Genomic DNA, 25821 nt, shown 5'->3' with positions numbered 1-25821 from the left:
ATAAGGTCGCAGTTAGCTTATTATGATTGTAATCCCTTATAGTGTGTTTTCCCTTAGAAGAAAGTAAGTGTTATACTGTACTCTATACTTTTGTTGGAAATGCAACAAAATAAGTTGAATGACTGAACATAAACGTTTCTTTCTTTCTAATATAATACATATATATATATATATATATATATATATATATATATATATACATATATATGTTTGTTCAAGTTTGTTTGTTCAAGTTTTGTTAGTATCTCTAGCATAATGTAATAATATAATTATTACACTTTCCTCGTTTCATCAACCTTCGTATAAACATCATATATTTGTGTTTGCAGGTATTTGTCTAATTATCAAGATCTACTTGAAAATGAGAAACCTCATCTCAAGAAATTGCTGTTGTAGAACTGTCAAGAAAAAGACAGGGTACAGTGAGTTTTCTTTCAGATGAAACCTTACTCTGAGAAGCCCGACCAGTAGATGTCAGAGAGATGTCTCTTTGTGGTCTGCCATCTTCAGATTCTTAATTGACGTGTTTGTCCTCACTCTCTCTTCAGGTATCTCGAATTTCCAGGCAAATTTGCTATCTTTATTTTGGTATTTGTTTGTTTGTATCTTTGCTCTTACGCTTCTTGGTAATCATATAGATGTACACTGAGTCTTAATTTACCGTTATTCTGACAGCTGAATGACAAACATCCTCACTCTTTGATGACTTGTGTAGTTTTCTTGTATCAAAGAAAAAAAAAATATGTGCAACGTTCTATTCACAGCATAGACATGCTATGTCACCGGTGTACACGCTATTGCATTATCCTGGTAGAGTACCCATGTTCCCTATAACAGTCATTTTGATCTACTGATGTTTCATGCAGGCTAAGATATTCATGAGTTATAGGAGAAGTTGTCTGTGCTCCAGCATGTTGAAAGGTCATCTTGTCTGCCTCCGCAATGCCATGGTATAACACGTGATATGACTTCCTCTGCTGAGTCGACAGAGGTCTAAGTTTGTTGCCAGGACGGTCAGGTAAAGGGCGACTCACTGTGCCAGATTGAGTACTGGTAGGGTTTAGCGAGACACCACGATCAGTCTCCCTCGTAAGCTGCAGCTGCCCGTCATTTGACTGGTTTGAAGCTTGTGAAGGCCTTTGTCTTCTGCTATGAACATAGATGTGGTGATGAGGGAAGTTGATACTAAATAATCAAAATGGATATCAGAATCGACTGAAAAAACAAGTTTTATTTTATTATTTTCACACAGTGTAAAAGGTCGTTTTTATTTGGAAAGGAGTGAAGCTCCTCAGTACTTTTCTCTTCCTTGCCTGATGAACAATAACGTGTATTTGAATGAGGCAATTCGAGGCAGAGAATATTCATTGGAATGCTCTTTATAAAACTTACACAATTATATAGAAACAAACTGTTTTATGTACATCCCGTTTACAATGAGTTCAGAATTTGCACTCAGGTGCCCTAGGAATAACATCCGAATATTTAACAGTACACACATCACTGTATTTATATCGGAACCTTCAACCGATAAAAGTTACACGAAATACTTATGTACTATTATTTTGATGTTAATGATATTTCTACTGTTTGGAAATGAAAGCAAAAAAGAAAAAAATTAATAGATGGATGGATGAATGAATGAATGAATGAATGAATTAGTTAATTAATGGTGGGTTGAACCTCCTTCCTATCCGAAATATGAAAAAGTGTTTGTTGTTTGATCTATGTGTGCATTATTTTTATTTTAGTTGTTTCTGACTCACCTGTTGCGTAGTTGATTGCACAAAGCAATGAGTATTGATGATGCGATAATGACACACAGAAGGGTTCCCAGGGCAATAATTTTTGTCTGGTGAGCACTTAGACCTGAAAGAGAAAAAGTCACACGTAGGCCTAATCTTCGAGAGTAAATCACGAAACAACTGACTAAACAGTTATTACAGGACAGCTTAACAGTTCTCTGCACTTGTGGAAGCTAATGTTTCAAGTGCTGCTACAACGGTCAGGTGACTCTTTGCTCCGTGCAGTCTATACATCCGTCTGTCCTCATTTTGTATCTTCAGCTTCAATGCGCAGAGGCTTAAATTGCCATACTATTACCAATGTTATCAACGCTGCAAACGTTTTGCCACTCCTGCTATATAGATATGGACACATTCATGCATGATTTGGAGCAGATGGAAGGCATTAGGCTCATAACGTCAGTAGTGAATTAAATGTTGACTTCAGGATGTTTGAAATATTTCTCAGGAACCATGAAGCACAGCCGTTTACTTTGCTACATAAGAGCCAAACACTGTAAGATAACTGCTCAGGTAATGTCTGCTGGATTTTGCAAAGCCTTTTAGAAAGAACATTTCACGTATCATGAGAGGTAATATCACAAGCAAGCTATACAAAAATTATCTAACTTCATTTCCATACGAGCAACACACGTGATTCACAGTACAGGAAGTGCTACATGCCTTCTATTTGTGACCCTTCACCTCAAAACAAACAAAAAGTCGCCAGACATGAATTTTTAGTTAAGACTTTAAGCTTTAAAATGATGTATAACTCAAATCAAATGGACTCTCCTAACCTATCTAAATATTGGAAAGAAAGCACAAACTCAGGAAAAGTGTGAACTGAGAAAAGAGGCTCTGAAGTACAGTGTCTATTCAAGCGCTTAATCTTTACCAAACCGTGCTGGCTGTGCGATAAATGGGACAAAAAACAGGAAGTGAACCACCAGAGTAACAACAATGAAGGGATTATCAGATGAAACTGAAATTAAGCATGCCTCATTAACACATTCTGTCCATAATTAATGCCAACTTTCAAAGCAGTAGCACTATCTTTTCAAAAGTTATTAGAGTTGAAAGTGAAGAGTGTGGACAAGGTTTTTCAGAAATGAAAAGGGATTCTAAAGACACACCTTATCACATTATTCTACCAAAAATGTTCGAGATAAACTACTAAAATAAAAACACACTTTCCTGCCCGTTTTATGATACCAAATTTTAGCATAATGTAAAAGAAGACCCGCTCTTTCAGAAAATATGAAAAAGTCAAGTTCGGCTAGGTTGACCCATTTCACCTATTTTCAGTCCTCACGTAAAATCAGTGTGTGCGACTTTATGTTCGTTTTGAGGTGCACGGTCACATTTGTAGTATTCTTCACAAAATTCAAATCGTCAGGGGATGAAAGATGTCATTCACACCCTACAGATGTTTTCAAAATTATTTATACCCTTGTGTTTTTTTTTCTAATTATGACACTTTCTTATAGTCTGATAAATATGTGGTGTCACTCAGCCCTCGTTTTGATACCATAGTCATACTACTACGATGTACGATATTTCCAGTTTCATATTACAGCATGACAAAAGAAATATCAGGATCTTTATTTTAGAGACTTTCCTGACTTTAAGAAAAGCAAACTCAGACATTAGTCGTAATTATTGATCAGATCGAAACTAGTTGTTTGTCATAAAACATTCAGTGCACTGGATTTCGCTACGTTCTCATGAGACTTCTGACATAAAGAGAGAAATAATAAAAAAAAAATTAAGGCTAGCCAATGAGGGTAATCTCGACGTGTCTACTGTTGTGATAGTGAAGTGAAATTCCAGGTAAAGGTGGGGATACCGTGGAGTGGAAAGGCTGGACCGGTTTGGGATATATTCGAGGATCCCCGTAGCGAATTGTGTACAGTTTTATCACTGATCTTTATGTATTAAAGTACGTGCACATTCAAAGAATCTCGGTTGAAATCGACCATTACCGATGTGCGTCCGCTCTGATGAACAAATCCGCTGGCACTCGGCTGACAGGCGCTATTTGTGGCCATCGAATGTACCGAGGTGGCAAGTAAATGAACATGGATTCAATCGAATCACCCATGTTTCCTAACGCTATCGAATATTTAAACCCAAATTTACTTTAGCTGGGGTATGAAAATAAAGTACCTGAAAGACATACGAAAGTGCGATCATTCCATCGTGCACTGTAAGCGTAACAGGAGCCTTATTCATGTATCCATATATGACATGGGGTGAGAGATGCCTCTCTACAACATACCCATTCTGGAGCAGGACGGGACTGAAGCATTCCAAACCGGAAAGTAAGTTGACCAGCCAGGTAGTCCCAAACACTGTAATGTCGCGCTGCCATAGATTACGTAACCTTTTGTACAGGTGAGAGTTAATCTGGACCCAAATTCCGTTATACTGGAGTCCCAGTAGCCATGATACACTTGACCAGGATCATCACAAGACCTGAGTGGACCTATAGAATGAAATCGGGGGAAAAAGATTTCGGGAATCATGTAGAAATTTACACTTTCATTTTTCTCTGGTTGTTTTCTATGGGATCGCACGAAGATGAGCAATGTCCATACATCAGAGTTTCACAAATATGCTATAGACAACGAAACAAAAAAATCTTCAGAAAATAGGCCGTTCCTCGTTTTTCTTTCGATCGATTATTACACATTTTGTGTCAGTAACAAAAAATTATACTAAAAAGTGCCTTTGTCAGTCCCCCATCAGTTGGAAAAAAAAAATAGAAAATTGCATTTTTTATTGTCTGCATTTTCAGTTCCGTGAGACTTGTGGAAATGTTTGTTTCTATATAGTATGGTATTATTACGCGACATTGCCTGAGTGAATATGTAATATCCGTAAATCTTGACTGCAATTATGAAAACTAATGGCAATATAGGGCCTATTTCTGGTTATTGTCTTCTGTGGAGTCTTTTTATGTGGGTTATAAGCATTACATGAGAACAGTACCCGTTGTACTGTTGGAGTAATTTTAATTCACGTACAGTGTATTTGATCTCCAGTAGATATTGCGAAACCTGTTACTGTTCACGCTTTATCTTACCTTTACATTTCAGTCTGACAGCCTGTTTCAAATGACACCTTCTTGTTGCAAGTGAACAATCCATCAAACGCCGTTTACCTGTGAGAAGATTTTTGAGAATCATTTACTATGATCTGCAATGGATCATAAATCATTACTGTTCTTATAAGATTATAAAGGAAATCGACTGGAGAGAATAATCATTGTACTGACCTTCTCTTTAGAATCACCCCGTATCAATCGTACCGACCGAACAGATATATCATCTGTGTTTAAAGACATTATTTTTCATACCATTTGCAGATGAAACAGAAAATCCACCATTAGTGCTTTGAAATAGTTATAAAATATTAGTTTGGGATTGAAACAAGCAATATAAAAACTTGAATCAGGAAAATCAATGTTAAGTATTGTTAAATATGCAAAATGTAGTTATAAAATTGTTTCTAGACTAAGCCGTCTGCAGTTATGATTTATTGAGAAAAAATAGGGATATCGCGAAATTTTTATGTGGGGGGATGTTTTGTGACAACTGACTTATACATATGTATCAATTACGATATCTCGAACATTTTTGAAACACTGCTTCCGATAGTAAACAGGACCTTTGACCAAATGTTTCCCTTTGTTCTTGGATGAAAACACGTGAATTTAAAGTCATGACATCGACGTCTCTCTGGCCTCAAAGCAGAGCAGCAAGCCTAATCAATCTCAGAGGACTCATTTTAATATTCAATATCAATACTGTACACGGTTACAGTGTAGTAACACTTTAATGGACTTGCACAATTCTTCGGTCACCTTCTGGACATGACAACCATTGATTGTTGTTTGCTCTTGCTGCTCTGGGCAAACTCTGAGCTGTAAACTCTTCCGCCGCTGGGAAGCCAAGCTCTCCACACACCAGTTCTGCAGCTTTGGTGGTAAAGTTGTCGAAACAGACATATGTGTCTGGTTCAAAGATCACTAACCCTTCTAGGGGAGAGCGTCCGTCAATCAGCTTCACAGTTGGTATTCCTCGAAAAGGAAAATTAATGAACAACGTTGCACAGGTAAATTGTATTTTCTGATGATTGACATTCAAATGACGTTTTGATACGGATATTGCATTTGTGACCCTCTACCACAAAGCAAACATAAAGTCGCCAGATATAGATTTTTAGTTAAGGGCAGATTCTGAAAGCGCAGACTCTGAGCTTTAAAATGATGTATAACTCAATTCAAATTGATTCTCTTAACCTATATAAATGCTGGAAAGAAAGCACACACTCTGGAAAGTGTGAACTGAGAAAAGAGTTCAGGGTCTATTCAAGTGCTTAATCTTTACTAAGCCGTGCTACCTGTACCATGAATGGGACAAAAACATGATGTTAACCACTGTAGCACCAACAATTAAGGGATTATCAGATCAAGTTGAAATCGAGCATGGTCTATTACCACATTCTGGCCATGATAAATGTCAACGTTCAGAGCAGTAGTACCGTCCTTTCAAAAGTTATTAGAGTTGAAAGTGAAGAGGGTGCAAAGGATTTTCAAGAAATGAAAGGGGCCTCTAAGAAAAACCTGATCATGATACTCTACTAAAAAGAGGGTTGTAGAAAAACTGCTGAAAACCCACTTTCCCATTCAATTTATGATCCAAAACTCTGGAATAATGTAGAAAAAGAATAGCTCTTTCAGAAAATATGGAAAACTCAAAATTGACTCGGTTCACCCATTTCACCTTTCTCGAGTCCTCATGTAAAATCAAGTGGTGCGACTTTTTGTTTGTTTTGTGATGTACGGTCACATTTGTTAAAATTGCCAGATAGATTGTTGGTTTATAGTAGAGATAGAAGAAAGACGATCGTTCGTTTTTCAAAATGGTATCGTATTCCTCGATGTGAAATGCACCAGAAAACCATCAGCAAACCAACACACACACACACACACACACACACACAATAGGCCTAAAATACAAAGAGAGGTGTTTCTTTGGGGGTTTTGTCATGGGGGTGCGGTATTTATTTCTGATGGATGGCAGAGACTACATCTGCTGATGTCGTTGGAGAATAATGTTGGAGTGTATGTGGTAAGATTGACCGACTCCCGCCGCACCCTGTGTGTGTGTGTGTGTACATATAGATAACTCATAACGTGTGCAAACAGAATTAGGTACACTATGTGATCTCTCATGGAATCTCCAAGGCACCTAAGAGAATCGCGGGGACCTAGTAACCACTGGAGAATTCTAATTAATTATTCCACTGGCATGAATAAACCGCCACGTTGTCTCAGTACCTCTTATTATAATATATATTATGTTTAATTACTCTCGTATCTGCAGCTATAGCTGTTAGTCAAGCATGCACTTCATCGGTAGATGTATCTAGGTGATCCAAAAGTGTGATAAATATCACTATCATTGTCAGATTGAGTTTTAAACTATCACTTCTGCCACGAAGTGCCGCCGGAGGCATTATGTTTTCGGGTTGTCCGTCCTTCCGTCCGTCCGTCCGTCCGTCCGTCCGTAATGATTTTTATTGACGGCGAACCTTAAAGTGCTACAATGTCACTGTTTTCTCCTGATCTCGGAAATGGTCCAGTGTATCTTCATGGAACTTAGAACATGTGTATGTACTGTCTTACAATGCTAGTCTATTTAGTCTTTTCCTAAAAAGGCAATTTAAAGGTAGGGAATCCCATTTGCATGCCGTAAATGAAGAGTTGTATAAACACAGTGGTATGTTGAAGAGAGTATCATTTTAGAAACTCCCATAAAGTATTGAAAGTTGAAGGTAACATTTAGTACATTTTTATTGACCGTTAGATTTTGAATTGAATTCTTTTCGGGGCTCACCGTAAATTCCAGTACATTACTAGGCTACCTTTGCAGACCCATGCACTGCATGTGTGTCCATCATGTATATTTTGTGAATAAAGTTCATCAAAACTTACAAACATTTCTATATACATTCTTGCCACACACTCTATATGCTATTACATCAGCTCTTATACTTTTAGATTTGTGTTTATAGATTAAAAAAAAATACAGAAGACTGCAACAAAAAGGCTTAAGTGTGGCTGACACACAGAACTACTGAGTAGTTGAGTTTTGTGCATTATTCAAATTGTAGATAACTGTTGACTTCCAAATTTCTAAGCAGTGGCCTAAACAAGTCCCCTGAGGTTCATATTTAATGTTTTGCTGCATTTTGGGAGTTCTGTAAAAGGTATCCCCTACCTTTAAAACTATTTATTTTAGATAAAGAGGAAGTTTATTCGTATTGATAATTATTCAACATAATGTAAACGGGATGAATACTTACCCCCATAACACTTTACACTCATCTTGAAGTTCACTGGGTAGACATATATACCATATCGAAAGCTGAATCTGATGTGTCAGTGATATAACAGGGGAACTCTGATTATAATTCAAAATCACAGTCAGAGACGATTTGTTAGCTATTTCTTCCAACATGTAGAATCCCATCACTTTGTTGTTGAAAGATTTCATTTCAGTGAGAATTCGCCGTCCACGAGGTGCCTTTATAACCCAAGTATCACCGTTGGTAACACAGGTTTCGTCACACGATACCTCGTGCTCTAATTGCTTCTCCGAACAGCTGAGAGTAAAATCTACGGCAGATAAAATGATAAAAAAGAGTTATGTAACAATTCATTGTATAAACTCGTGAATCTGTCAGGAGATAACGATAAAAACAATCCCTCAAGGAATATTGGAAGTCGTGCTGTTTAGTTCCGCAACGTCGATGTCTAAAGAAGGGAAAGTAAAATTCTGTGTCCCACTATTTCATATAAGCTTATTCACCAATCGATTAAATGTGTGTGTGTGTGTGTGTGTGTGTTGTTTTTTTTTTTTGTCGCAGTTGAACTCTTTACATAATATTTCAAATAAAAAACATCTTAAACTGACAATTGATACCTAATTTTCCAAATTATCAAGCACTTTTGATGCATATTGACACCTATAGGCCTAGATGTAATCTAAGATGAGGCTTATATAATTTTGCTGTCAAAAAAGCGTCCCATTTAGTGCACATGCAACGGAAGCAAGGGACTTGAAATGACCCATGCAATAATGCGCCAACGAGAACACTATAGATATACTTTAGATACTTACACTTTGTATTGCCTTTAGACAATGAGAAACTGGGATGAAAGAGGATGAAACCAGCAAAGAACCATACTGGGAAAGCCATTTTCCTCAGCTCGATAGCGATATTATCAAATCTCCACATCCGGTAATTACTCGTATTGAAGCCTCAGTCTCAATGCGGAATATCCCAAGGGATTCATCGTGCAACACTAGACAAATTTTAAATAAAGGTATACTCCATCACGATCTACGGTTCATTTGCGAACGCTACATCTGTTGATGTCGTCAAAGAATAACGGTAGAGTGTATGTGATAAGACCGAGTACCTCTGCCACACCCAGTGCGTGTGTGTTTGTGTTCATGCAGATAGTATGTAACGTGCTCAAACTGACAATTATACAGAAGAATTGCATTGCGTGATCTTACCCGAAATCTCTGAGGCACCAAAAGAAACAGGAGGACCTACTGTAACCTCTGGAGAAAGAGCAATCAATCATTCGATTGATATGAATAAAACGTCAAGTTGTCTCAATAACTTTTATCATAACATTATGTTTGAAAAATCACTTTCGTATCTGTTGCCACAATTATTCAAGCACTTCATCGGTTCATGCATCCTTGTTATCCACAAGTGTGATAAATATCACCACCTTGTGACTCTAGTAATTGTTTGATTGAGTTGTATTACCGTAACAATAGGGACGGCAGGCACGCTTGTGGTTGCGGTCCGACGAGGAGGTATTGTTGTGGACGCTTAATATGCCCGCACCCCTCTTATCTCTCCCCAATCATCCTTAACACCCGTTGGCCTACATAATTTTACTAGTGTGTTTATAATATATATATATATATATATATATATATATATATATATATATATATATATAATATGTATATAATATATATACAGTATATATTATATATATATATATATATATAATTGTAATAATTACTTAGAGGCTAAAAAATAATGCGTGAGTCTCTAAATGAAGGCAAATTCCCAAGATCTGATATCAGGAGCAAAGAAGGATATCTTGTTTTTGCTCAGCTTTCGAGGTATGCCGTCATTGGCACTGAAAACTGTCGTGTCTAGTGGCTAATAATTGACGCAATTTTGACGAGTTTTCGATAAGATATTCTATTCACATGAATATTAAAGCAATTGTGTATTTTCTCATATTGCCAAGTCACTTTACTTAAATACTGACAACGCCAGTACTCACAAACTATCATAAGAAATTTCGCTTTAAAATGGAGATGGAATCAAGGGGGAAGGCAAACTGATTACTGTATTAAATGAAAATCAATTGCGTGACATGCATTTTTATTAAACCATTTCACATTTTTATATCAATTATAAAGATACCTTTTTTTGGCTTCAGAGTTAAACGAGAGGAAAAATGAAATACAGATAATTAAGTATTGGAAGAATATCAGATTTTAATTGCCATCAAGCCTCGCTTTATTTGCAGATCCCTTGGTTTCTGTATAGTTTTCAACCTTGCAAGAAAATGGATTTGATTTTATTCTTACCTCTGTGAAAACTGGTGATTCGTATTAAACAGAAAAGCACTTACGTGACATGATTTTTAGAACCATTTCATTTGTTATATCAATTACAAACAGACTTGTTGGCTTTAAAGTAAAACAAGAAGAAAATAAAATATTTGTAATAAGATATTTGAAGTAAGGTCAAATTTCAATTTCCAGTCAAGCCTCGCTCTATTTGCAGATTACTTGGTTTCTATAATGTGTAACCTTGCAAGAAGTAAAACTTCATTACATGCTACGCTCGTTACGAGCGTAGCATGTAATGAAGTTTGAGATTCACTAAAATTGACTGTCGACAAACACAAAACCAAAAATTTATTCTTTAAACAGACCGCTTGTCCGATGATTTTTTGGTCGACAGAATATTACATGATTGACACACTAAAAGGAATATTTTGTTTGTTATTCAATGAGCGTGGTATATATTTAGCTGAATTCTAAAAGGTGATTCTCTTGTGATGATGTGACTTCGTAGACATCAAATCAATTAGACCGGGGTAGAATAAAGTGATTTTGAGTTTTGATTCACCACATTCAGATTGCCACTTCTGAGAGAAATGGGTTGATTGATAGATAGATGATATTACTTGTTGATTCATTGTTGATTCATTGTAAGATTAAATAAAATATGAAGAAATCCTCTCTTTTTTTTGGCCTGTTTAGTTTCTATGATGACCAACCACAGGGTCGCAACACACAAAACACAATATTAAAAGCCTTTAGGACTTTCACGTTCTTATGAATTATAATCATGATAATCTAGTGTAAGTGCTTGGAATTTCGGGACCCATTATCTGCCCGGTTGCTGTAATCACTTGACCACTTGTGTGTCAGCATATTGGTGTATAGAGCGACTGAGTCTTAAAGCCTGTTTTTCAATTCATGATATTTACTTGAGTGTAAAATGTGGTTGAGAGTTTTTCTACAATCAATATACTCATTATGAGGTATACAAAATAAATTTATTTCACCTTACAGTGATTGCCGTGTTGTCTACTGGCACAGAACTGTTCTTGGAAATATGTTAACGAAAACGTAGATACAATATATCTGTTATTCTGATATCATGCTCATACTCTGTGACTATTCTCTTCTGTAATACTAATCATACATGTATATATATATATACATATATATATAATATGTTATATCAATGACATTTTATGGGTTTTTTTATCACATAACATATATATATACACACATATATGTATATATATTTCTTTTACTATATCTAATAGACAAAATTCCCAAACTGATAGTTTCATGTGTTTGTGTTCAAATTACCGCCAACCAATACTTTCAAAGTGACTAACAGATTAAATGAAATGCTGTAAATTGTCCCATATGCAGGGAGTATGACATCACATGCACTAAGGGACTGCAAATTACAAGCCCTATTTTTTCAGCAGTCCCTTACATTTCGAAGTTTTTTGTGTGTGTTTTTTTTCGTATTGTCATGACAGTTACAGAATACACTTGCTGTTCCGTTCACAGTATTTCCTTTTTTACAATGTTGTTTGGCATTATTATGAATGAATATGTGAATGTTTCAATGCAAGTAATTGTTTCATATAAACATTAAAGAAAAAATGAAAGTTGTATATGAATGTATATATATGTATATGTACAGTGTATTATATATATATATAAATATATGTATATATATATATATATATATATATATATATATATATATAATTGTAGGTAAAAAAATGAGCTGAATCCATCCTTGTTAAATTGAGATATTTACGACTAAAGCTCCTAACAACAAAGAAAATACTAAGAAAATACAGGATTTTTCCATTCATAACATCTAGAATGTTCCCTGTTGTGTTACAAGTGACGTTTAATGGTAATTTTTGATCTGTTGGATGATGTACTTACTCTGAAATTCTAAAAAAAAAAAAAAAAAAAAATGTCGCTTAGACCATTGTGCAATAAAACTATATATATATATATATATATATATATATATATATATATACACGGTATATACAATGCATATATATATATAGATATACATGTAGATATATAGATATACAGGATATAAAGAAAAGAACATGTATTGATGCTGAAGTTTCATGTATTGGCTCCATAAGAAAAAAAAAAATGTTTCTGTAATTTTGGCCAATAAAGTATAAGTGTATTTTGACTGATTTTTTTTTTTTTTTTTTTGCATCCCATGCCTTCTCCAACAGTTTTGACAGAACGTTTTGGTGGCTCTGAAATACACATCATTCGACTTTTTACGACGTATTTTTGTTCACGGTTGTCAGAAGTTTAAAAGGTTGAAAGATAAAGTTGTAAATCTCGAAAGCGGGTTTATTGTTCTTTTGGAAACACTTGGGAAACAATGATAAAAAATATCCAAACATACTCTCTTTTAAACTAATAGAGAATGTGTAATCAGTAAGTGGAATAAGTTGTGATAGCCAGTGCGCTGAAAGAATCTACACAAGTATACTTTAACTCGTGAAGAGCAAGTAATCCCTTAATATGTTTTCCTAAAATGCCAAAGAAATTCTTTGTGTGTAGTACTAAAATGCCCAACATATCTCTCTTCTCTCTCTCTCTCTCTCTCTCTCTCTCTCTCTTTGTTGAATGCACATAATGCCACCATTGATTTTTTTTTTTTTACAGATTTGTTCTTAATATCACTGTACATAGATAATTCGCAACTTTTTGAACCCTTCTTTGGTTAAATAATGGAAAAGAAATTCAGAATATCATCTTATATAAGGTATGTCCCGACGCCAAATAAACCGTATGAATGAGTTACACAATCAGATGTTATCAATGTGCAATTCATGTCTTCCCTTACTTTTTCAACATTTCTCAAACTCAAACTTTTGACAAACGTGCAAAGACAGATGCAATTCCTTAAAATCTACGAGATGTGCGTGAGTGCTGTGTGTTACGTCCTGTAGCTGTCAAAGGTACATTTAAGTCACCAAGATTTTCTGCACTCTTTTCAGGTCGATCTGATCCATTACATGTACATTAAATGCTTAACTGTGCAGATTATGAATAGATTCTAAATTGTAGTCACGAGCAACAACACAAAAAAAAAATCATAATTACGTTTAGGGGAAAACGCTGGATATCCGTCGATGTTATAATGATACATTTCACTCAGCTAGTACCCATCCTTGGAATGATAAAATGAAGAAGGACAGCTTCATAGCGAATATGATTTTCATTCGTTGCGGCTATGCTTAATCATCACCAGCGATTTGTATTGTATGGTATCATTAATGATAACCAGACCACTACCGTTTTCGATGATTTTTTACCCAGGAACGGGAATTTTACCTCTCCACAACACAAAAGAAATAAACCAAATTCACCATAAAGAAGAGGGTTAAAATTGCTGACGTAAAACATAACTGCGTTGTCCAAAATGTACTGAAATATTTGACGAATCGGCATGGGTAGTTAGTCACTGAATGCATACAATATGCGTTTCTTTTAAAGTTAAAGCAATAATCAACGTGACAGACAAGTGCAACATAAATTCATACTTTTGTATGATGTATAATCATTTATGTATGATTTGTTTCTTTAAATCCACAAATAACTGATAAATTATGTCTTCGTTTTGTCAACCTTCGCATACAGTGGTGCTTTGCAGGTATCAGTCTTATTATCAGGTTCCACTTGATAATAAAATGCCTCCCCATCAGAGGACATCGCTGTTGTGGAACCTACGTCGAAAGAGGGTCCAGTATCTTTTCCTTCAGGGGAGGCCATACGCTGAGAAGCCCGACTTGCAGGTGACAGAGCAGGGTTCTCTCTTTGTGATCCGTCATCATCAGATTCGTGATTGACTTGTTCGTCCTCACTCTCTGCGCGGATATCAAATTCTCTAGCCTGGGTAAATCCCCCAGAGTTGCATGGCTTTGCATATTCCCTGGCCAGTGCCTTGCTCACATCAGACGTGTCAGCAAGATTGCCTGGCTGGGGGTCTACTTTGCGAATGTGCACATCTTGTGTGTGAGTGCAAACGCCGTCAGACTTAATGCCGAAGTTTAGAGAATTATAGTAACTATCATCAAACAAGCACGCTCTTCCGCTGGGTTTGGCGGCACCGTCCGTCATCCTGCGGTCTTTATCCTTGTACTCACAGTCCTGATGATAGTCGCTTCGATTTATTGATGTTTCTTGTAGGCTATGGTATTCATGACGAGGCGTAATAGAAGTTGTTTCAACACCAATAGGTTGACAGGGCATCTTGTCTTCCTCCTCGATGTCTTGGTAAATATGATATAGGTTCTCCGGGTGAATTGACAGACTTCCAATTCCGTTGCCCTGATGGTCAGGAAAAGGGTCACTCACTGTGCCAGAGTCAGCATGAGCGGAGTTCAATGAGACACCACGATCGGTCTCCCTCGGATGCTGCGGATGCTGAGGCTGCCCGTCATTCGAGTGGTCATTTGGCTGACTTGAAGCTCCTTGAGGTATCTGCCTTCTGCTATAAACAATTTGGGGAAGGAAGTTGGTATTGAATGATCAATTAACATCTAAATTGAAGTTTAATTAACATGGAAATTGAATAAAAATCAGTTAAGCAAACAAACAAACGAACGCTTTGTCTCATAATTTTTTTCCACCCAAGGTATCACACGAATCAATGTCGTTTGAATTTGGACAAGAATAACAATTCTTGATTACATTTCTCTCGCTTGTATGTTGAAAATTGATTTTCCTCTACACAAATCTAGGGGAACAAACTATATTTTACAATCACATTGAAACGTTTTACGCAATATTAACGCACATGTATTGCAATTACAATAGAGGAATATTGGCAATTCTGTAAAGGCATGGTTTGCCATTTGCAGATGAAGCAAAAACGCAGTATTAGTGCTTTGAAATCATTCTAGAATGTGAGTTAGGAATAGAAACAACCACTGTAAGAATTTAGATCCGTATACTCGATGTTAAGTGCTCTAAAATACGTAAAATGTGAACAATAGTTATAATAATTTTTTTTTTCAGATCAAACCGTCTACAGTTACTGTTTGTTGAGCTAACCACTTATATCTCTTTATATTTTGGGTAAATTGCGGTATATACGGTATACGGTAGGATGTTTTGTGATACACCAGACCAACACATATGCACCAAAAGTGATATCTTGATCATTTTTTACATCACTGCTCCTAAAAGTAAACAGGACATTTAATATCTGACGACAAGCACAACCCTCTCGAAAAACTCCTCTCCAACTTTAGATACAAAAAAAAAAGGTCTTTATTGTTGTGCTTACGTATTTCTTTTTTTTTTTACTTTATGATTTTTCGGGTTTTTTTACTTACCTTTTTTGTAATTGCTTCCACAAAGCAATGGAAAGTATTGCGAGTATCATGATCACACAAATAAGAGCTCCCACGGTGTATACAATTGCTTTTGTCTGATCTTTATCACCTGAAAGAGAAATTCACCATACATTTATCACATTCAGGCATTAATATAAGACAATCAACTTGAAACCATTGACAAAACTTGAAGGACAGCTTGCATATTATTTGTTGGTTATTTGATATAAAGGTATCAAATTTTTGAACAGATAAGATACCTTCCTGTATCATATCGTCTCTCTCAAATTCGACTCTCGAGCAAGACGGGACAGAAGCATTCCAAACCGGGAAGTAGGTTGACCAACCAGGTAGTCCCACACACTGTAGTGTCGAGCTGCCATTGATGACGTAACCTTTGTCGCAGGTTAGAGTTAATTTAGAACCAAAGTTCGTTATACTGGAGTCCCAACGACCATTAGGCACCTGACCCGGGTGATCACATGACGCCATTGAATCTTTAAAAAAAAAAAGCAATTAAAGGGAAAAACAGAATTTCCTTCAGTAGTTTTCTTTTAAGTTACAAATAATTTTGAGTTAAACCAAAGTTAGACATAAATTATATTTAAGATTCACTAAAACTGAATGTCGGACAGCGACCAAAAAAAAAAAATCCTGTACATACACCATTCGTCCTATAAATTGTTGGTCGACAGAATATTACATGATCGACACATCAAAAGGAATATCCTGTTTGTAATCCAGTGAGCGTGATATCAATTTAGAATTTTGAAAGTTGATTCTCTTGTTTGTTTTTTTTCTCTTGCTTTTTGGGATTCACTAAATATGACTGTCGACAAACACAAAACAAAAAATCTATCCTTTAAATAGATCGCTTGTCCGATGAATTGTTGTTTTTCTCATGTTTGACACGCAAAGGAATATCTTGTTTGTAATTCAATGAGCGTGACATTGATTTAGCATAATTTTAAAGTTGATTCTCTTGCATTGACTTGCTTTGAGTATCTTATATTCTGGCAAGTTCAGTTCGAGACTTTCATGTGCATGTATATCAAAATCTATATATTTTTTGTCATCTCTGAGAATTTCACTGCTCATATCAATTTGACGATAACTTGACGAGGAAAAAAAAAAGAGGAATATGATTATTTCTCAGAACTAAACGTGTATGATATTTGACTGCCCGGATTCTGAAGTCAACGAGAGTTCTGACAACTCGAATGTTTTTGTTTCTAATAGAGTATGGAATTATGACGCACTATTGCCAAGCTAATCTCCTTCACCTGTTACGTTTTCCAATGACTATAATTATTATCTCTGGTTGATGTCATCTGCGGAGTCATTTTCTGTTACGTTGGATGGTGGTGACAATGAAACAGCATTTATACAGCGCCATCAACACATCATTCACAAAGTTGCAGGATATTGATGGATAATTGCTGAACAATATTATCAAAGTGGGACGGTACCCGTGGCATTGTTTTCTTTTTTATTAGGTTCAACTATTTGAATTCAACACATGATTTTTCTTTCTTTTCATTTTAAGTACATATGAGACAGAAAGCTGCAATATATAGTTATCTTACCTTTGCATTTCAATCTGACAGTCTTTTCCAACGAACACGTCCTTGTTGCATATGAGCAATCCATTAATCGTTGCTTACCTGTGAAGTTATATGGTGAGACCCACTTAAATATTACGAGACGAAAAGGGCCATGAATTATCATCGTTATTGTACAATTCCTCAAGAAAACCGACAAGAAAGAATAATTATATATGTTTGTTTGTTTTTTCAGTTACCCCTTTTCAATGTTATCCAACCGTATACATTTACAGTCAATTTTCATTTCACATCATTTTTCTTAGTTACCTCATAAAAAGGTACAATACCCGTGGAAAAGCAATTCAAACACTGAATTTTATAACAGCAAAACATGTACAATACACTTACACGCACATATATCTAACACTTTATACAAATCTAAATAAGGACAAACAAAAATCCTTTTAAAAATTTGAAACAAAAATGTTGCCTCATTCTTGGATCAAAACGTATATACAAGTTGAAAGTCGTCTTCTCAAACGAATAGTATGCCGCGGATTCTGGTGAGGCAAACCACGAATGGTTATTATTGTTTATTAGTTCTTAAGTCCATTGTAAAATAGACCAATTCGCTGCATCTTTACGTGCAGGAAAGATATTTGCTTTAAAAGTAAAAAGTGAAGTGAGCTATCAATAAGTATTCGCATTATGCTTCCTTCTACACGTTGTGATAAGTCTAAGGGACAAGGCGTGTCCCCTCGCTACAGAAATTTTGACAATGTCCTACACAACATTGATATCTCCCTGGTCTCAATCCAAAGATGCCTCGTTATCAAGATATCAAAGCAAGCTTTATTTTCTTTTTCATTGTTATTGATTTATTCTGTTACATGTTAGTTTCAATAAAATCAATCAATCAATCTATCAAGTAATTATTATGTAGGCCTACAACATATTAGTGCAGTAACACTTAATAGACTTGCTCAAATCTGCGGTCACCTTCTGGACACGACAGCAACAGACTGCTGTTGTTTGTTATGATTGTACTGGACAAAGTCTCTGCCCAATGTTCTCCTGCCGCTGGGAAACCAAGCTCATTGCAGACAAGTTCAGCAGCTTTTTGGGTAAATCCATCATAGCAGACATATCTGTCTGGATCAATGTTCACCAAGCCATCCTGGGGAGAGGGTCCGTCAACCAGCTTTACCGATGGTTTTCCTCGAAAAGGAAAATTAATGAAAAACTTTTTGTATGCTGGGTGTCATAATGATTTACAGTAAAATGAAGATTTGGTGTGAATAATATAGTTATTCTTAAGATTGATAAGGTCGAATGGTCGAGAAGAAATAAAAATGAGTATCTGAAATGATTGCCGTTTTTTGGCGTTTTTTATGACATTATGTTGTCAAATGTACCGCCACAACCACAACCACAACATACCAACACACACACACACACACACACACACACATACACACACAAACTTTGTCTTTGACTTTCTAAATAGGCTTAAAATACAATTACAGTTTTTGTGGGTGTTTGCGGTATTAATTCATGTATGATGGATAGCACAATTTACATTAAAGTCTCATAACTACTCTGCTTTCATGTTTTCCATCTTCATTGACGATAGAAAGATTCAAGTATCATTATTCATATCATTATTAAAAAAGAACTGCGGTGACTCTCGAAATATTTCACTGGGTTCAGTTAAAAACAAACAAAGTACGAAAGTGTTTTCGTACATCGTAAATGTAGAACTTTCTAATATTCTATGCGTTTTCACAAAACGAAACAGCGTTCCTTTAACTGAACTGTAACATCACCTTTTAACGGATCACCTTCTCGTCTTAACACGACCTTTCATTAACATTTATTTACGTTGCCTTTGTGTACACATTCATCCGTGTCCTTGAATTAAAAATTAAAAATCAGTCCTCACCTAAGGAATGCTAAGTAGTTTTCGTAATGGGTTCCACAAACGTATTCTTATTTACAATTATTCAACATCGTTAAATCGTCAGGAACACTTACCTTCGTAACACTTCAACCTCATCTTGAAGTTCACTGGGTAGACATATATACCATATGTTTAGCTGAGTCTGATGGGTCAGTGATATAACAGAAGAACTTTGGGTATAATTCCAAATCACAATCAGAGACTCTGTGTCAGCTATTTCATCCCGCATATTATACCCCATTACTTTGTTGTTGATAGATTCTATTTCAGTGAGAATTCGCCGTCCTTGAGGTGCTTCTACATGCCAAGTATCTCCACTGACGACACAGTTCTCGTCGCACCATATCTCTAGCTCTAGTGGCCTTTCCGAACAGCTGAGAGTAAAATCTACGGGAGATAAAATGATCAGAAGGAGTTATTTTACAGTTAACTGTCTGAAGTCCTGAATCGCTCGGGCTAGTAGTGTGAAACAAATCCTTTGAGGAATTGTTGAAGTCGTGCTGTTCAGTTTAACAACATCTGTTCCAGGCAAGCTTATATCATCATTATGTGTTGATTTATTTCTTTATTATCTTGTCATCCACTGTTTGGAAGTCTTAATAACAAAGAAATAACTCTACACGTTCCATTTCAAAATTAAATCTAAAACTGACGATATCTAATTTCCAAAATTGTTCTACCATCATACCTATATAGCACTGTCGATCCGTATATTCATGAAACTTCAGACGAGGCAAATATTATTTTGTGTCAATTGTCCCCTTCTGTATGTCTGCACGCAGGCAAAGAGCTTAGAATAAGTCTATTTGATGCATTGTAAAGATCAATAAAGATACTCACGCTTTGTATCGCCTTTGGACAATAAAAAAGTTGGGAAAAAGATGATAAGAATAGGAAAGCACCACACTAAGAAAGACATTCTTTTTCAGCTCGATCGCCCACACTCTATGATTGCACGTTAGTATTCAAGATTCCGTCTTATATGTTGACTCAGTGTTGAATATCCACTCATATCACTGGTCACTAGAATGAATTTCACATTATTGTCTACACCAAGTGTGCAGTACGTTGTGATTGATGTTTTAAGTGGACTCCTTCGTATTCTCCAGGACGACTCAAAAGTCGGTCGACTACTGAGGCTACAACTATTGACATCGTCAAAGAAGAATGATCAAGCTTGTGTTGTAATACTGATCAACTCCCGCCACGCCCTATGAGCATATGTGTGTGTGTGTGTGTGTGCGTGTGTAGATAATTCATCGAATGACGTGCGCAAGCTGAAAATTTGTCCAGCAGAATTGCATTGTGTGATGTCTCACGAAAACTCCAGGGCACTTTCAAAGGATGCGAAACAGTTGAACCTCACGTAACCACTGGCGAGTGCTAATCAATCATTGGATTGGTATGCATGTTGTCTCAATACCCTTGATCACGATTAATTCCTTTCGTATCGGCTACAACAAGCACTTAAAATAAGTGTGACAAATATCGCCACCTTGTGACTTTGGTCATAGACAGATTGAGATTTAGATTTAGATTGAGATTTTTTTTTTAGGGACGGCGGTCATGCTGGTGGTTGCAGTGGGGTGAGAGGAGGGTTAGTTGAGAACATCCCCAAACCCCTAACCTTGGGGTCTCCTTGTAAGCTCTCTGTACACATGCTTAAAAGAATCATACATGAAAGACAGATATGCCCTCTCGCAAAAAAGAAATGATAAAAAATAGAAATAAAAAAATAACCAATGACTGTGTCATATCGATATTATTTGAAATTATATGTGTTGGCAAACTGCCAAGATTTGATTTCAGGAGTACAGAATGATGATTTTCATTAATTTGCTCAGCTTTCGAGCTGTGCAGTCATTTGTCACTGAAAACTGTGGTGTTAAGTGGTTAATAGTTGGCGCAATTGTGAAGATTTCCTAGATGTAATACTGTATTCACATATAAATTGTAGATATCACAGTAAGTGTGTCTTTTTTTTTCTCATATTATTGTCAATCACTTCCCCTAAAGATTGGGAGCGCCAGCAATTAAAAAAAAAAGTCTTGAGAAATTTGTCTTCGAAAATGGAGATGGAATCAAGAGGGAAGGAAAATTGGTGATTTATATTATAACAATTGAACACAGAAACACCATACTTTATCAGAGACATTTCTCATGTTTACATAAGCAAAGTTTAGGTCAGCAGAGAAAGGTTTGAAAGTCTGATGCTCACTACATCGTATAAGGCGACGAGGTGGCTGCACAAATCGAAAATTTTCTAACAACAGTTTTAGGGAGCATTTATTCGTGGTTGAAATATACATACACTCGCCAGTGAGTGTGCCGCTGTTCCTAGGGCAAGGTCTAGGTTATGGTATCATCCCATTTAATCTCCTGAATAATTCACAGCAAAAAAAAAAAAAAAAAAAAATGCGAAAGACATTGACCAGAAATATAAAGTCCTCCTGAAACCTACGTTGCCTCTTGGATTGTTTGCGAATAATAATGATAATAAAAAAAAAAAAATGTTCAGAAATAACACTGTCGATTTAAATTTTATAAAGTAGAATGGACCTCTGTAAATTAGTTGAATTTATTACATTTATTGCATAATGAACATCATATTATCTTTTATGCCTCCGCCACGAAGTGGTGCCGGAGGCATTATGTTTTCGGGTTGTCCGTCCGTCCGTACGTACGTACGTCCGTCCGCTTTCGTTTACGCGATAACTTGAGTAATATTGCCTGGAATTTTACCAAACTTGGTCCAAGTATAAAGTATGATAGGGCAATTATTTAATAAGTTTTTGGGTGAAATCGGCCAAAGGTCAAAGGTCAAAGGTCAAAGGTCAAGGTCAAATCATGAAATTGTATCCGTTCTCGCGATAACTCAAGACTGGATCGAGCAAAGTTCACCAAACTTTGTCTGAGGATGATGTATGATAGGACAATTACTTGATTATTTTTTTTAGTGAAATCGGACAGAGGTCAATGGTGAAAGATCAAGCTCAAATCCTAAAATTTATCTGTTCACGTGATAACTCAAAACTGGATGAGGCAGCTTTCACCAAACTTGGTCCAAGGATGATGTATGATGGGACAATTAGTTGAGTAGATTTTAGCGACATTTGCAAGAGGTCAAAGGTCAAAAGGTCAAGGTCTAAAAATGTTGCTATTTCCCCCATATCTATGCAATGCCCAAAGGCATTTTCTTGAAACTTGGTGTAGACATGTACTACTGCCTTAAGATTCTCCAGAGAGAGTTTCATGTCATAAGGTCAATGATCAAAAGGTCAAAGGTTTGGTGAAAATGTTGCAATATCACTTTTCTCGCAAATGGTTCAATGTATCTTCATGGAACTTGGTACATATGCATGAATGAACTGACTGGCAGGGATTATCTATTGAATTTAGGGGTCATGGGTCAATAGTCAGGGGTCAAATGTCAAGGTCAACTCCTCAAAATTTTACTATTTCCCTCATATACTAGTATATGCAATGCTTGCATTATTATTTTTAAAACTTAATATATACATGCATTACCTAATGAAGATTCTCTGGGAAATTTCCAGCCAGAAGGTCAAAGGTCAAAGGTTTAGGGTCAAAGGCCTGGTTTCAATGCCCCCCCCCCCAAACAAAAACAAAAAAATCTATTTTGTACTGTAATTACACTCTTTCTTCATACCTTGGAAATTACTCAATGCATAAACTTATAAAAGGGTCCGTCAGAATTGAAGTAAAAATTCTCAATTCCCTAAATATGTGAACCTGCACTCTTTAGACAATTACAGCAAACCCAGTTCAAGGAATGTGAAATTGTCATGGATCACACATTGTGAAGACATTGTATTATACACCTGTTGGGAGAATCATGCATTATGGCGGAGGCATCAGTCGCCATAGCGACATTTCTAGTTGTTATTATGTGCTTTCATAATGAAATAATTTCTAGTAGGAGAGAAAAAAAGCTACATAACATATTTATGATTTCAATCGATGATTGTCACTAGTACCATCTCGTAATAATCGGTCATACCCTATGCCTCAAGAAAGCGACCCATTTTTCAAGGCAGATGTTGGCCTTTATTTTCCTCCTTTTCGTAAGTCAAATTTCAGCAAACCTAGTATATGTGTGATTTTGACGTCACTGATAGCTACGTGTGATTTAAACTAGAGCTGCTAAACCAAAGTGAGTGTCAACTTCTGTTATTCTGTTAAAGAAATACCTGTAAGACCTTATAGTTTGTTACTGGTAGTATGTTGTTTTGGTAATACTGCACAAATTTGGTGTAGTATGCAAGATTGCAAGATTGCATTGCATTACTATACTAAGCCTAAGGTAAACGCAAGATCCCGGGTCTCTTGTATTCTTTTATTTTACAGATTCACTTGAATCTTGTGAACATCCCGGTCACGTGTGTAATGGTTATTGGAACTCCGGAATAACGAACATTGGGTCCAAGTTAACTCTCACCTGTGACAAAGGTTATATTTTCAATGGCAGCGCGACACTACAGTGTGTGGGACTACCTGGTGAGTCAACTTTATACTTCCCTGTTTGGAGTGTTTCAGTTCCGTCCTGCTTGAAAGTCGGTATGTTGCACGACATGGTTAAGGTTATAATAGGGGTTTAGGTTTGGTTTAATGTGAGGAATAGGATTAGGGTATAAGGGTTATGTTGGTAGGTAGAATTTTTATTTGGCTTAGCGTGCAGATATTTCATGGGAGCAACTGCCGCATAATGTTATGGAACCTGTAGAAGGCCATCTTACTGCATGCCACGGTGACGGTGAGCAGGCCTTTTAATCGACTTTTGAACAACTTCGACTTCAAGAGAAAGATTGATAATAGAGTATTGAGAAACTTGTTTACGCAAACAAAAGAAAAATCATGAGAATTTTTATCATGTGAGAGTTAGAATTTTCTAAATACATGGAAATGCAGAATTCAATGTCCTTTGTATAATGTGAAACAAGTATACATAATTAGGCCCTATGTGATAAGCGTACTAAAGGATTCTTTGCGTAGAGGGGAGCGGTCTGAGAGCCTTGTATTTCCAGGAAATAATGCATTTGCAGCTGTACAGCACGTTCATCAGAAAGCTCTGTCAGTGGTTCACTCTCCACGTCTGTATGTCACGTTAAAAACCTATTCTTTTGCCAAGGCCCTCTCGCTGTATGGTGGCGAGCTAATGGGGCGAACAAACCGAGCTCAGCTGAGTTGGATTGCTATTCGCGCAATATTCGTCCTAACTCCTGCAATTTTCCCCGGTATCCCATTCATTACCATTCAACATACTGTAATATGATTGTCGATCCCTTGACTGTATGGTGCGTGCTCATTTCTGAAATGGGCACCCAGTTTAAAGGGCCGTTTTTGCTACTCCCAGCCTATCCCGGTTATGCGGTTAGTACTTATCTTTATAGAACGAAGGGCAAAACAATAACAATGGCGATAATGTGTTATCTTAAAGATAATATAAAGTTTTGGTATTACCTCAAAAGTTTCCCTAAATTTCCTTGTCTTAGTTTGTGTTTCAGGTTAAAGTACCTTTCATATAACTAACACTGTGAGACTTACTCGCCCCAAAGTGCTCTCATGTTTTAGTAATCATGCAATAATGGTTTTGTACCAGAGCCGCCGCCGTACGGCGGCGAGGTAGCACACGTATTGTACGAAACCATTATTGCATGATAGCTGCGACCAGCAGCGTGCAGCCCCATACGCATACTGAGTAGCTAACTGCGACCAGCAGCCCCATACGCATAGCTAAATGGGGCTTCGCATTGTAGCTTACAGGATCATGACAGATTTAGTATCGCGGGTAAATATCAACTTAAAATCAAAAAAAAAAATCTTCAATTTGAAGACTTACCAATTAAGTTGAAGTCTTGAAAACATGCTTCAAGCAACGTTTGGTTCTGCTAATAGTCCCTTTCTGTTCGAATTGATGACTGAATGTGACTCGGTCGAGAGGACCTTGGAGAGCTACACTGAATTGACGGCCAGCGCATGCGCACACAAACATCTTATCCGTTCGTGGATTTGAAATTTGTTCGCATGTGATGTGTGCGTATGCGCTGGCCGTAGTAATCATGTAGCTCTCCCAAGGTCCTCTCGACAGAGTCACATTCAGTCATCAATTCGAACAGAAAGGGACTATTGGCAGAACCAAACGTTGCTCGAAGCCTGTTTTCAAGACTTCAACTTAATTGGTAAGTCTTCAAATTGAAGAATTTTTTGGATTTTAAGTTGATATTTACCCGCGATACTAAATCTGTCATGATCCTGAATGCTACAATGCGAAGCCCCATTACGCTATGCGTATGGGGCTGCTGGTCGCTATGCGTATGGGGCTGCTGGTCGCAGTTAATTGCATGATTACTAAGAAATGAGAGCACTTTGGGGCGAGTAAGTGTCACAGTGTCAGTTATTTGAAAGGTACTTTAACCTGAAACATGGAAATTCAGGGAAACTTTTGAGGTACCAAAACTTTTTGTTATCTTTAAC

The 25821-nt window shown here is 36.6% G+C and overlaps 2 pseudogenes; both read right to left on the bottom strand.

Moving 5' to 3' along the window:
* Positions 1-794: 794 nt before the first annotated feature.
* Positions 795-9153, bottom strand: LOC140245196 (uncharacterized; annotated as a pseudogene).
* Positions 9154-14089: 4936 nt separating this feature from the next.
* LOC140245195 (uncharacterized) lies at positions 14090-23920 on the bottom strand (annotated as a pseudogene).
* Between the last annotated feature and the right edge of the window lie 1901 nt (positions 23921-25821).

The sequence above is a fragment of the Diadema setosum genome, chromosome 22 (genome assembly GCF_964275005.1).
Source record: "Diadema setosum chromosome 22, eeDiaSeto1, whole genome shotgun sequence".
In the NCBI taxonomy this organism is placed as follows: domain Eukaryota; kingdom Metazoa; phylum Echinodermata; class Echinoidea; order Diadematoida; family Diadematidae; genus Diadema; species Diadema setosum.
The sequence above is the reverse complement of the archived record's forward strand: the minus strand, read 5'-3'. Positions and strand labels throughout refer to the sequence as shown.